Below are 15,667 nucleotides of genomic sequence, written 5' to 3'. Positions count from 1 at the left end.
ATTATTGTGAATGATCTCATATCCATTTTCTCCATTCCAAACCGGATGGCAGAACCTACTAGCAGCAACGTTCGCATCCAATTTCTTTACAATTCTAGGACCGCATTCTCTGCTCCACTTGGTAGCCTCATCTCTTTGCATGTGCAGTCTAGTCATGACCATAGCACGAATATCATCAAGCATGCTGATGATTGGCTTGCACCTGGCCTCTAAAATTCTGCCATTGAAAGCTTCACTGAGGTTGTTGTCAATTATATCACATTTAAATTCTTCGTCGAAGAAGGCCCGACACCGTGCTTAGCTTCGTCCGGAATAGTGCATCAAAGCCTTCCTTTGTCACCGCAACAACCCCGTTTGGCTAATCTCAAGTCGCCATGTTGGTACTCTTCGCTATCTCGCCAAAACCGCTTCGCAAAGATATCTCCTTTGTAGTTCTTTGCCCAATTTACATATATGTGCCTCGCGCACATTCTATGCTTAGCATATGGCATCAACTCAGCCAATGCAGGAACAAGTCCCTACAAAAATTCAAATCAACAAATACAAGTCAGAAAATACTCAAGTAATTAATATTAAAAGGGAATTAATTGACAATGGTATTACCTTCTGTTGATCGCTCGTGAATGCCCATCCTCCCCCATCGTTTATGTCAAGGTCAACCATTAAATTCTTGAGGAACCAGGACCAAGTATCCTTGTTCTCAATCTTGACAACTGCCCAAGCTATCGGAAACATTTGATTGTTGGCATCTCTCCCCACAGCAGCCAACAACTCCCCCTTGCATAAACCCTTAAGGAAACATCCATCCAATCCTATAACTCTTCTACAACCAGCCAAAAAGCCCCGTTTGCCTGCATCAAAACAAACATAAAATCTATCAAACCTAGGCCCACAATCAGGCAGTGGCCTCTCTACAACCTCAGCATATACCCTACTAGATGGGTTTTGAACCACGCATTCGCGGGCATAATCCCATACCTGAGCATATTCTTCCTTGTACCGACCCATCAAAATTTGCATCACCCTCTGCTTAGCTCTCTTGTACTAATTCCTCGACACATTAACTCCTACCTGCTCCTTCACTAACTGCTTAAAACTGAGGGCATTTGATCTCGGGCATTGCTTTGATTGTATTGAAAAAATATTTCCACAACCATACACCTGTTACCCTTTTGTTATCAAAATGAATTGAACAAGTATGTTCCTCCTGGAAGGACCTAATCTGGAATGACCCCTTCCTACTCACAGCGCCGTACAGCTTCCAAGGACAATTGGGTTGTGAGCACTTAGCTTTCACAAATTCCTTCTTATTTTTAATGAATTCTACGCTCCTCTGTTCAACAATAGAACTCTCTACAATAGCTTCTTTTAATTGTTTTGCATCATCAAATTTCATGCCGACACACAAAACAGGTTTATTGACATTTGGATCATAGCAAGGGTACTTACTTTTCCTTTGACGAACAGGTTCTTCATTATCATTCTCCGAACCAGCAGTTTCATTGCCGCAACTTTCTGTATCTTCACTTCCATTACCTCCAGCTGGAACTCCATCCAACTCAAGCCTTTCTCCTAAAGCTGGGAGTTTTTTTCTGAAAAATTCCCTTTGGTTTTGTCTTGACTGTTGGAGTTCATCATCGTCTTCATCACTTAGGAAATTAACAATTGGCAAAGCTTCATCTTCTGACACACTATATTGAGCAACTTCCCATTCTAATCCAACTAAGTCTTCATCAGCCACATCTTCAACTGAGACTTCACCCACATTTCTATCAAAATCTGTCTCCCTCTCCTCCCTCACTTGACTCTCATGTTGCCCTCCATCTAACGTAGACTCATCCCCAACCTGATTTTTTTTTTGAACAATATCCCCAACCTGATTACTCGCTTGAATATGATCATCATTTCCATCATCCTTATCAGCCTCATCATCACTATAATATTCAACATAGGCCTTAGCTTCATCGCCGTGAAGATAATGGTAAATGATATCATTAATACCATTATCGTCACTAAAAAATCTCAAACCATCCTTCAATTCCTTCCCAGGAACACAATAGTGCAATTTTTGCACTTTGCATCGACAAAAATACACCAAATCCCTCACAAAATCAATATATGATGGCTTCCCAACATTGACGTAAATAGTACCTTGGTTCCCACCACAATATTCCCAATCGTCAGCGCTAATAACAAACTCTCCACCATAGCAAACAATGACGCCTACATGATTCCCCTCCATTTTGATGTTGCACCCAAAGAATAAAAATAAAAAGTCATTCATTGGGACCACATAGCAGAATCATCAACAACTTTACATTTAATTGATTAAACAATTATCGAAAGAAACAAAGGAAGCCGATTTATTCAATGGATTAAACAACGTGAGGTCCCCAACACCCATTTTTCAATTCGACCCCATTCGGTCCCCACAGAAACACTAACTAACTAAACAAAGTCGGGTCCCCACCACAGTCCCCAGCACTCCAACCAGTTTCCCTTTGCGTTGAGCCCTCATTTTCCCCTCCACGCCCTATTTTTCAATTCAGTCACATTCGGTCCCCACAATTTTGCCCTCCCCACAAAAGTGATTAAACAAAAGTGAGGTCCCCACCATTTTTCCCTCCCCATAAAAGCAGTCCAAGCCGAGCCCTCATTTTGCCCTCCGTGCCCCAATTTGCCTGTCGGAACCCTAAATTCTCCACTCAATTGACCCACGGCGAGAACATGACAAACCTGAGTGAAGCGGCTGAGCGACGGTGGGCCAGCAAACAATGGCGCAGCTACGACGATGGTTGACCGACGGCGGGTGAGCGACGGTAGGCCAGCACACAATGGCGTAGCTACGACGACAGTAGAGCGACGGCGGGTGAGCGACGGTGGGCGAGCGACGGAAGGCGATCGAGGGAGCTATGGCGAGCGAGGGAGTGACGTGAGAACTCAAGATCCGAGCCCTAATTTTAGTCCCCCTTCTTCAGCGACGTCGTTTTTTAAACGCAGTCCACGTAGGAAAATGAAGCGACGTCGTTTCTTGTGGAGGATGGAAAACGACGTTGTTTATGCCATTCCACGTGGACTGCGATTTAAAATATTTGCCACGTCAACTTATTTTTCTTTAATATAAATGCCACGTATTAATTTGGCCGGAATCTCTCGCCGTTGGCACCAAAGTGATCATTTTTCCTCCGATTTGGCACTTAAGTGATCCAAATGGAACTTTTGGCACCAAAGTGAGCTCCGTACACAACTTTTAGCACTTCTGCTATTCTTCCCCCGATGTTTGTGATGTCTCGTTTAATATTGCTTCCGTTTGTTCATTTAAATGAACGGGACGTACTAATTTATTTTCGCCAGTCACGGGCTTGAACGGGTTGTGATCGGTCAACAAGCATCGATCGTGATTCCGAGTTGGGCATGACATTAGGCGCCAACTTGATGCAAATAATTGGTCTATTTGGCAAGATCATCATTAAGACTTGGGCTATAAATAGAAGGGCCATCATTTCATTCTCTTCTTTCCTTCAACCTTGCATGCCCTTTCTCTCCCTATCACTTTCTCGGCCACTCTCTAATCCGCCCCTTCACCATCACCGAACACCCCTTTTAGAATCACTCCTTAACATTACTAATAAGTGAATTCCCTATTCCTTGGTTAGGATGCTGTGTTGCGTAGTTGGGCCTGAGTGATGACCTTACTTATAGTGATTCATGCTTGTATGGGTGCTGTTTGTTCTTGCATCATAGCCATGAGTCAAGGCACAACCAGGCCACGGAAAGGGGCATCGTATGGTCTTGTACCCATGTTTTGGCCTGACGGACCGAGTTGGCTAGGTTGCGAGTATATGTTGAGGCACATATACCCGGGCCAAGTTTGGCTCCAAGCCAGCGTTAAGCATGGTGGACCGAGCTACGAGCCCTAGACCGCGCTCGGCATGTTAGGCATTTGCTTTATAGGTCATGAAGTACACGAGCACTGCACGCCTTCGGGAATTGAATGCATGGACTAACATTATTAAGATAAGAAACCAGATTGTTTGATACTTGTTGCATAATCACACGAGGGACTAAAGCCGTTACCGATGGATTTCGGGACGTTACCCGATGGAGTTCGGATGCCCGATGGATTCCGGATGCTTGATGGATTCCAGATGCTCAATGGATTTCGGATGCCCGGTGAATTCCGGAAGAACAGATGGATTTTGGTTAAGAATAAATGAATCCCGTGTGTTGATTATTGCATGCAACGTTTAAATACCATGCTTGATATTCTCTTGGGTGATGCTTATGACATGATTAGCACATAGGCATGGTAAGACGCATCTTTGCTATTAATCTACCGTCGACAAGTGAAACGGTAATGGTTGATCTCTTGTTCAATGGCGAGGCTTCCTCTTAACCGAAATTTAGTGAATTTACTTACTGAGTTATGACTTACTCTTTATTATTTTCAGATTTGTAGATACGGCTACGTCACCCTTAATTCGCCATGGACTTCCGATAGAAATGCATGTGTCCGTAATTGACATAGTTGATGTAGAGTCCAAAGTCATGTATCACAAATGTACTTCCACGGTTTGGGTGCAAGAGGAAGCCAACAACTTAGTCCTCCACCGTTATGTAGCTTGGTTCATTTGGTTTGATGGAGATTTGCTTGGACCCCTTTCTAACTTTGGCGAACCGCCTGGGGCCGCAAATGACGACGCACCCGAGGGGACTACGAGCGGGCCGTAGGTAGCTGACCGAGCACGAGGAAGACTGACTTTTATTTTTTGAGGAAGGAGCCGGGGTAGAGGAGCTAGGACTACCTGATCGCGTGAATAGTACGTAGGAGATCGGATGCAATCCGAATGTAAATGAATAAGGCCCATGTGGAAGGGTTCGTAAAATATGCACGTATCATGTAAATTAAAGGTGTGCTTGTAAAATATGTTTCCTATCCCACTTCGGTTGTTTGTTGTTGGGTGTCAAGTGCAAATACTTCCGCTTGTTGATATCAAAAGATAAAAAGGAACGGGACGGCGACATTCCTGGGACGTCGCATCAATAACCCGAGCAAGGATGATCACGAATTTAGACTAAGGACGGGGCTGAGTGTCACGGTCTTGGTTCGGGTCTTGACATGACAACCGAGGGTCGATCATGGATCGTTGATACTCGAACATGGATCAGTCGCGAATCGGTCATGGATCATTGCGTTGAGTTGGGTAAGCCATGGACAAGAGCATCATGGCTTGGTCGCAAACCAGGCTTTGTGCCGGCCATGCAAGCCAGGCCTTGTGCCTGGCCATGGACTAGTCGTGTGCCCATCGGTCAGGCCACAAGCCGACCTTGCGTCCGGCCGTGTGTCAGTCATTGTACCTGACCCATGTGCCAAGCCTTATGCACGTCAGTTCTGGCCTAGACCCAGTTTAGTGCCGACCAGACTTGGCCACGGGCCATGCATTGTTCCCGGTCGTGAGCCAATGCCTGTGTATGGTCCATGTCCCGGCTCCTCGCTCGTGTGGTCCAGTCGTGCGTTTGGCAACCCGTTCGTGCAGCTCGAGACCATGCCTGTGCATTCGACTCTGCACCAGTGCGGCTCGACAGTGCACTCGGCCTTGCGCTCGTGCGGCCAGGCCGTGCGCCAGGCCCTGCGCCTAGTTAGGTCCGATCGAGCAGGCCATGTGCCAGGACATTCCAGCTGGCTTGGCCTTGCGCTGTTCAACCCGGTCTTTAGCTCGGTTGTGTCCAATCATACTTGGACATATTTTTACACCGAACCTCGGTTCCAAATGGGATGGTCGATCGTTTAAGACACTTGAAACCTCTAATTGCCTTAGTTGCTTATTAAGTCAAGCTTTAGGTGAAGTTTGGTGCCCAAAGAAGCCATTGAAATTAGTGTTCTTGAAATAGGACATGTGATTCACGCCCGAGAGCTTCTTGGAACAAAAAGACAAGTTGACGTGACTAGTTGGCCAATAATATGGAACTTGTCTTACAAGAACCAATAATGAAGACCAACTCCCAATAATAGAGCTATTGACCAATAATGGAGCTTGTCTTGCAAGAATCAATAATTGTGGAGCCTAGAAGGATGATTCACGCCCAAAGGGATTTCATGGGCTAGAAAATAAATTGACAACTTCCTTTGTAAGTTGTCAATAATTGAACTTTGTATAAAATGCACCAATAATGGACACAAAGCCAATAATTGAGGTATCTTGAGGAAGACACCAATAATTTGTGTCTTAGAGACCAAGACAAAGAGGGTCATGCCCAATTCAAGAAAAGAGAGGGATTAAAGACATATCTTGAAGTCATTAAAAGAATCTTAGACTTAATGGCCTTCTTGACAACTTAGAGACAAAGTTAGGCAATGAATAACCTTAAATAACTCAGTAGGGTATAATGACCCTAGATTAGAGACTTGGAGGCCAAGTTTGGAAATGAATGGCCTTAATTGAAGGCTTGAAGAAGAAGATTAATGATTGCCAAAAACTTTCAAGACCCCTTCGTCATTAGCTTAGACTTTGGCTTTTTTTTTTTTTTTTTCATAAAAGGCATTAGTAGGCCACCCAATAAATGGAAGTGTCCCCATTTAGGGGGTGTTTGGTTGGGCTTTGCCAAGGAGCTTTGAGCCTCCAAAGCCCTTTGGGGGGATTATTTTGTGTTTGGCAAATCATTTTTGGAGTTCATTGGCCAAATGCTGGCCTTCTCAAGGCTTAGCATTCTCGGAATGCTAGTACCCCATTTAATGAAAATATATTTGTTGCCTTTTTTGCCCTCAAAATTTGTCCAAAAACCCACTTTTGCCCATTTAAAAAAGAGAAGCCCCAGTCTTCACGCTCACCTCACCTTGCTCACCCCGCTCACCCTCACTCGACTCGCGACGCCTCGCTCGCCGACCTCGCCTCACTCTCCGGCCTTGCGTCGTCTCCTCTCCGGCCTCGCGTCGCCTTGCTCGCCGGCCTCGCGTCGCCTCCTCGCTCGTCGACCTCCCTCGCTCGGCTTGCCGCGACTCAGGAACAGTTCTTCCTTTTTGCTTCTCAGCTGCGTGCGAGCCAGTGAGGTTGCTCGGAATCGCGAATCGCTGCCTTCTTTCCAGGTAAATCGAAGCTAAAGATCGTTCCTTTACTCGGGAATACCGCGGCGAAGCCGATCGGCGCGTCGTTTCCTCGCTTTATTTGGCTTGCTTACTGGTGGTAGTGAAGTGGGGGTGGGTCGTTTGCCTTCGGGTTTGTCGTGGGTCGGTTCGTTGCTTCGTTTGGCGAAGTGGGTGTGCATGGTCGGGGGTCAATGTGATGAGGCTGAGTCCGTTTCTTGGTCGCCCTTTTGGTGTGTGTTTTGAGGGTTTTTTTAGCCGCTTCTAGCCTTGTTTGGTGCTGATGTGTGGGTTGAAATGTTGTCTTTGTCCGATCTCGCTTGTGTGGGCATTTCGGTGGTTGATGATTGTTTAGCTCCCGGTTTTGTTTGTGGGTTTGCGAGATTCGTGTTAGAGTCATGAATTTGTTTGGGTTGATGCGCCGCTTTGCATAACTTTTTTTTTTGGGTTGGATTTAGATTTTGCGAGGCTTGCGAACTCTGTCGAAACCATAAGTAGGTACTTTAGCTTAGTTTTAGATAAAGTATGTGATATGGGAAAAGATTTGATCCAACCAACTGATCGGCAATTTAAGGAAGTTCCAGAGAAGATCAAGAAAGATCGACGATTTTATCCATATTTTAAGGTAAGTTACTATTGTATAATATAAAGGAAAAACTAAATGTAAATCACGTAATATTTCGTTCTTTGTTTTTAGGATTGTATTGGAGCTATGGATGGTACGCATATCCCAGCGGTGGTACCCACATACGATCAAATTCGTTTTATTGGTCGAAAAGGAACGACGACTCAAAATGTGTTAGCCATATGTAATTTTAATATGGAATTTATCTATGCTTGCGCCGGTTGGGAGGGACAAGCTCATGATACCCGTATCTTCTATGAAGCCACTGGAAGACATGATGCACAATTTCCTCATCCTCCTCCAGGTTCGTTAATTAATTGTTTAGGTACATCCATATGTATCCATGTGGCATATGTTGATTAAATTTTCATTATATTTGTGTAGGTAAATATTATTTAGTAGATGCTGGATATCCAAATCTCACGGGTTATTTGGGGCCATATAAAGATGTTAGATATCATTTGCCAGAGTTTCGACAATGTCCTACACCAACAGGGTATCGAGAAGTGTTCAATCGTGCCCATTCCTCTCTACGCTCGGTAATTGAGCGAGCCTTTGGTGTATTAAAAAATAAGTGGAAGATTCTGACAAATATGCCATGTTATCCGTATGAAAAGCAAGTGCAAATTGTCATAGCGACAATGACTTTGCACAATTATATACGAAGAAATGCCGTGATCGATACGGATTTTGAAAATGCAGAATTGGATCCCGATTATGGATATTCAGTTGATCATGATGATGTAAATGAGGGGATGAGAGATTTAAATGATAATGTATCTTCTGACATAGTACGTTTACGTGATGAAATAGCCATGAGTTTACAAAGTCGTTAAAGATGTTTGTAATATTTAAGGATAATGTATTTCATTCTTAGGGACATGTGATGTGTATTATAATGAAATGACTCCTTTTTTTAAAATTTGTGAATATATTTCTATTATGTTATTCTCGTCGCGAAAATATAAAAGTTACCGTCATTATTTTTTTTACTTCAATTTTAAACAATTAAATTTAAAAAAACATAAATTGGTTACACCAAAGGACTTTCCAAATATATGTTTACCAAACAGCTTGCATTTCCCCAAAGCACTTTTCAATGGATGTTTGCCAAACAGTCCTGCATTTCCCCAAAGCCCTTTGTGCTAAATGTCTTTGCATTTGGCCAAAGGCTTTCCCCAAATGCCGAACCAAACAGGCCCTTAGTCTCCCTTTTTCCTCGCACCATTACCAACTCTCACGCCTCTCTCTCTCTCTCTCTCTCTCTCTCTCTCTCTCTCACACACACACACACACACACAAACACACACACCTACCCCACTTGGCCGACCACCATCTCTCCCTCACTCCACCTTCTTGGTCCCCACTAGATCTTGCTTTTGTCTAGTAGAGTAAGTAGATTCCCTAATCTCGGGATAAGATGTTGCGATACATTATTGACTTGTGTCTTTACCTGAGCCATGACATGGACTTGCTTGTTGTTGCTTGTGTGCTTTGTTATTTTGTAAGACATAGTCATGAATCAAGCACGACTCGATCGCGAAAGATGGAACGTATGTCTTGTACGCACGTTATGGCGTTTGGATCAAGACTTGCTTGGCAAAGGTCCGATATTGAGGCGTATTGGATCTGTGCGAAGTATGGTTTTGTTCAATACTTGGCTGTCGGACCAAGTCACGGGCCTTGGATCGCGACCGACATATTAGATGATTTAAGCTTATTGTCCATAAATCACGTGCACTCACGCCTTCGGGCAACCTTGTTTGCTTGGACTACTAAAGAAAGATAAGAAATCGGTTTGCTCGATGTTTGTGATACATGGACACACGAGGGACTAAAGCCATCTACGATGGATTTCGAGACGTTGCTCGATGGATTTCGGAAGAACCGATGGATTTTGGTTAAGAATAAATGAATCTCGTGTGTTTGTTCTTGCATGTATTGTCTAAGTACCATGCTTAATGTTCTCTTGTTTGATATGAGTGCCATGAATAGCACATAGGCAAGGTGAGATGCATCTTTGCTATTGATCTGCTATTGATTTGCTATCGACACCGGGCGGTAAGGTTGGACGCGTATCCGATGACGATTGTTTCCTCCTAACTTGACATTAGTGAATTTACTTATTGAGTCCTTGACTCACTCCTCGTGTTTTTCCTTAGGCTTGTAGGATGGCACCTTCGCTTGTGCGTTTCGATACCCCTGTGGAGCTTATTGTGGACGTTATGGACGTCATGGACGTCATAGATGCGGAGGAGGGTAGAGCCTATTGAAAAGTGATTTATGAAGTCATGGTCGATGAGGGACTTGACCGCCCCGTCCCTTATAGGTACGAAGCTTGGTATATGTGGACGGAAGGCAGAATGTTCGGACCCCTCTGCGGGTTCAATGGTCCTTTTGGTGGTGCCAACAGACCGGCACTCGGGAATGCTGCAAACGGAGCATAGGCAGCGGATCCGACTCTGGAGGAGCCGAGCGCTTTTGGGAAGAAGCTTTATGGGGAAAACCTTTTTGGAGGGAACCATAATAGCGGTCATAGGGTAACCCGACTGTATATGTTATAGTAGATACACGTATGTGAATCGGCTCGGAAGAAGAAAGGGCATGTAAAAATGTTTGGCTTGTAATATATGCTATCATGTAAATATAAGGTTTGCTTATGATGCTTGTCTTAATCCCATTGTTAGTTTGATCTTATTGTGATTGTCCCGAGTTTATGCTTCCGCTTGTTCGTAACGATAAGATAAAATTGAACGGGACGTCGCAAAATAAGCCCACGGGTCACGGTCTTGGCCGGGACGTGACATAATGGCACTCGATGGGGGGAACACCACCGGCAGTGAACACGTTAGAAAGAGCCTGCAAATAGTTGATGAAGCTCCATGTGACCTTCGGTAGGAGAATGCATAAATTGACTTACAAAGTTAACGGCATATCTTCTCTATGACAGAAACAAGCTTTTACTAGAACTAGCAACTTCAATTCCAAGGAAGTATCGCAACAGATCCAAATCCTTGATATCGAAATTCTTATGCAAATATTTTTTTTAGAGTTTCAATTTCTTGTTGATTATCATCGGTAATAACAAGGTCATCAACATAAATTATTATTACCACAATTCCTTTAAATTTTTTCTTAACAAATAGAACTTACCCATTTTAAATCCAAATGTCATAAGAGTTGTACTCAACTTTTAGTACCATGCTCGAGGTGATTGCTTGAGACTATAGATTGCCTTCTTGAGTTTGCAAACAAATCCTTGATTTTCTAAGTGGTGACCGGAGAGAGGTCCATGTACACTTCTTCTCCAAACTCTCCAAGAAGGAATGCATCTTTAACGTCCATTTGGAACAGAGACCAACCATAATTGACAGCAACTGACATGAGAACTTTGAAGGTATTCATCTTTACTACACGAACAAACGTATCTTTGTAGTCTACTCCGTACGTTGGGTGAATCCCTTGGCCATCAATCTAACTTTGGGCCTTTCAATTGAACCATAACTTTTGTACTTGATTTTGTAAATCCATCGACAACCTACAAAATATTTTTCAATAGGTGATGGAATAATATTCCAAGTCTAATTTTTGTTAAGAGCTTAGAGTTCCTCATCCATGGCCTTTCTCCACACACTTGATTGTTGCACCTCAAGAAAGTTTGTAAGCTCAATGTTTGTATATATAGCTAATAAGAATGTACAAAACTCTGGAAAGATGTAATCATAACAAATGTAAGCCTGTATGGGATAGGCTGTAGACGATTGTTACATGACAAAGTCCCAAAGACGAGTTGAGGGCTGAAATGCTTGGGTTGATCGATGAACTGGAGCTATTTCCTGGATAGGGTTAGGAATTAAAGCAGTTGTGTCTTGAATAGTAGTGTCTCTCCCATCTCTCTGGTTCTCACGAATCACCAAATCATAAGAAACAATCGGTAATAGAGCAAATTCCATATCAAATCCACTATAATCATATTTGTTACTATTGCCATCTTTATTTTCTCCCTAAAAGAAAACTACATATGAGTTTCATCAAACATAACATCCCAAGAAATAAACATTTTTTGGTGGAGGGATCAAAGCATTTATAACCCTTTTTAACACTAGAATATTCCAAAAAAAATGTGTTTGTGTGCATGAGGATCTAAATTACTCTTTGATCAAGTGTGAACGTAGCACACACTACCAAATACATGGAGATGAGAGGGATTAATTGACTGGCCAAGGAGCACTTCCATTGGAGATTTGTATTACAACACCTTACTAGGAAGACGATTGATCAAATAGCAACTTATTAGAACAACATCCGACCAAAAATGTCGAGGTAAGATTCCATGAAATAGAAGAGATTATGTTACCTCAAGAAGGTAACGGTTTTTCCTCTCCACAACCCCATTTTGTTGGGGAGTTTTAACACATGAAGTCTGATGTACGATACCTAGACCTTTGAGAAAAAACTCAAATGGGTGATTGGTGTATTCACTCTCATTGTTAGTACGCAATATTTTAATTTGACCACTATACAGCGTATGGATCATTCGAGTAAATTCCTTGAAGACTGTCAATACTTCAGTTTTAGAGATAAGCAAATACAGCCAAGTGGTTCGAGATTTATCATCTATAAACATAATAAAATACTTAAAACCTTCTCAAGATTCAACTTGTGCATTACCCCAAACATTAGAATGAATAAACTCAAATAATTTAGATGCGTTATTTATCCTTTCAGAAAAAGAAAATCTATGATGTTTAGCAAAATGACAAGTTTCACAAGAGTTTGAATCTAGAGAAAAAGTAGGATCAATGGACCGTAACACCCGATATGATGGGTGCCCCATATGCCAATGCCATAGTAGAGATTTTAAGCTTTTATCTTGACTAGCAACCAAACCAGTACTCGAAAAATCAAGAGTGTATAGCCCCTTATGAAAGCGACCTTCACCAATTTTCCTGCTTGTGGGTCTGTCCAGAAAGATAACCTTATCACGGGAAAAGGTAACATTGCAATTTAGATACCTAGTAATTTAGCTAACAGATAACAAGTTAGCAGATAGTGGGGGCATAAATAACACATCAGAAGAGTTGGAAAATAAATCCAATTTCCCAACCCTTTGAACATGGACCTTTTCACCATTGACAACTGTAATAGAAGAGTAAGAATCAGTAGGAACCTCACGTAGATGAGTTATCCAATGAGAACTATCGTACCTGTGATCACTTGCTCCTGAAACAATTATAAAATAGTTCATAGAGGATACAAATAGGGCAAAGACATTATTAGAAGTTTGAACCATGTTTCTTGAGTCATGACTCAGCTGAGACACACCACTGGAGGACATTAGTTGTTGGAGTTGCAAGGCTATTCGTCCCAGAGCTGTTTGAAGATTTGTAGTAGTGACCTGATTGACAACTTTATGATCTGTAGTCTTATCTATAACCTTGTCCTTATTGGATTGTAAGTGAGGGTGCAGATTTCAACAACAATCCTATGTATGCCGATCTTTGATGCAATGGGAACAATGAAACTTGGTATTACGGCTGCGGCCTTTCCCTTTGCCACCATTAAAACGAGTGCCATCACTATTTTGGTCGCCAACATTAGCTGCATTAGCCAAAATCTTTATTAGTTCTCCCTTTGATTGGGTTCAATATTCATCACCCTTTGACAAGTTTCTTCTCATTGAATAATGGCATAGATATTAGTAAATGTTAAGAATCTGTCTCTTAACATTTTCATATTCAGGTCAAATACTAGCAAGCAACTCAAAAATATGTGATCTTGTTATTATCGTTGATGTCCATACATATCACGAAGAGAGTCTCATAGGGCCTTCGCAGTCTTGGAATATGCAAAAATCTCATAGATGTGAGAATCTATGGAGTTAAAAATCCACGACATGTCAAGATTGTTAGTAGCTTGCCACATGGTGTATTTAGGATTAGTGGTAAGAAGGGTTTTGATCAAGCCATTAACATGCCCTAACTTTGATATGCCACTAAGAGTGATTGTAACCGCCCGAGACCAAGGGTGGTAATCACGACCATTAAAAAGGATAGAGGTGAGTCGAGTGCTCATTTCATTCGAGCTAGAATGACCTAAATCGGTTGTAACAGAAGTGCTGCTCATTGTGCAAAACGATAAAAAATGAGAGAACTTGACTGATTATAAAGATAAGGTGCAACAGCCAATGAAGGAGCAGGAAGCACAGGAGCTTGCTGTTGATCTTGTTTGCTTTGATACCATGTGGAGAGTTTATACAAAGACGGGAAAAGCAAAGAAAAGAGAAGATGACTAAGGTTGTACGTGTTTTGGAAGCCTACATCCACAGTAGAAATCCCCATATTTCTTAGCTTCTTGGGGGAGATTCATTCTCCTTAATTATGATTTTTATGGTAAATACAACTATTACACATTGGACCTTAATCCTCAATCTTATCATGATTTGGCAAGTTTATATCGCCAGTAGTAAGTAATAAGGATTGGATATATTATGTACAAGGTATGACTTTGTTAAAAGGAAAAATTAATGTTTAAAGCATATTTGTTGCATAAAAATTGGTATCCTTTTTCGGATTGAGACGATGAATATCCTTTGAAATAGTTTGAGTTGATTGTTCATTAATGATCGATAAATAATTAGTGAAAGGTATTGTAAAAGGTTATAACTACTTATCAATATACTTGCCTTATGAGATAAATTCTATTTGTTGAATTGAATTGCCAGAATAATATACGTTTTGATTTGTGAAAAGTAATTTAATTTATAAGAAGGATTCTAGATTTGATTTCTGAGTTTTTGGAAGATGGGTTAGTATTTGATGCTTATTATCACTGTGTTCTGAACCCATTGAGCGGTTTGTGAATATGAATAATATTCTCAAAATATACTTGTCGACTGAGCCACCAGCAATATAGGTAAAGACCTAGCCAATGGGTGAACTTTGGTCGCCTTTGTCACGACACGTTAAGCGCGAACATATTTTGATATTAAGCATGAGATTGATTAATAAATTGGACCACTGATGTTTGCTTTGATATCATTGATTGAAAAAATATTTCTGATATGTATAAAGTTTAGTTGAAATGATATAACTCATTTTTCAAAGTAATGCTAGATTTGGGATAAATGAGTTCTGTTACTATTTTATACATATGCAAAGTGGATGCTTGATCTGCTTAAAGAGATTCGTATTACTCATTAGGCTGTGGTTGTTCATACCATTCATCTTAATGACAAGTAGGAATAGAGCTTTTGCATTCAGCGGGAATCTCTTTGTGAGAATCTCTTTGTGACATCCTGAACTTTCATATGATCATAGGAACGAAAGGATCCTAAAGGATTAGGGCGTTCGACGACAGAAAATTTGGAAATCGTCACCATTGTCGTCTATGAGAGAATGTGCAGTGTTTCTTGGTATCATTCGCCACCGCATCGACTATTTTCGACACCATGTCACCACGCAACTCGACCTTTTTGCCGCTCCACCCTCCCGTTCATTTTTTCCTTCCATTTCCCCTCCGCCATTTCACCCGGAACACCACCGCCCCTTCTTTCTTTTCTTTTTCTTCTTTTTCCCTTTTCTTCTTCCCCTCCGCCGCTTGGCGGAGGAGGAGCGCCAAGTGGCGCCTGCCTTTGGCTGAGTGGCTCCACCACCCACTCGACCAATGGCCTTTCATGCAAGAGGGGGAAAACCCCTTTTCACTTTCCTTTCCCCCTCATTTCCTCTCCTTTCCCGTTGGTTTCTCTCACCCTCTCTCTCTCTCTCTCTCTCTCTCTCTCTCTCTCTCTCTCTCTCTCTCTCTCTCTCTCTCTCTCTCTCTCTCTCTCTCTCTCTCTCTCTCTCTCTCTCTCGTCTCTTCCTCTCCTCTCTGACACCGCCAGCCGACTAGCATCCGCTTGACCCACCCGCGGCGGCCGTCCGTCCGCACGACGCCGCCCCCGACCAGTCACCTTGTCCTCT

This window comes from Syzygium oleosum, unplaced genomic scaffold, assembly GCF_021117445.2.
Source record: "Syzygium oleosum isolate NSW1041296 unplaced genomic scaffold, Sole_v2.1 Sole_v2.17, whole genome shotgun sequence".
Lineage (NCBI taxonomy): Eukaryota > Viridiplantae > Streptophyta > Magnoliopsida > Myrtales > Myrtaceae > Syzygium > Syzygium oleosum.
Note: the sequence above shows the minus strand (reverse complement) of the source record.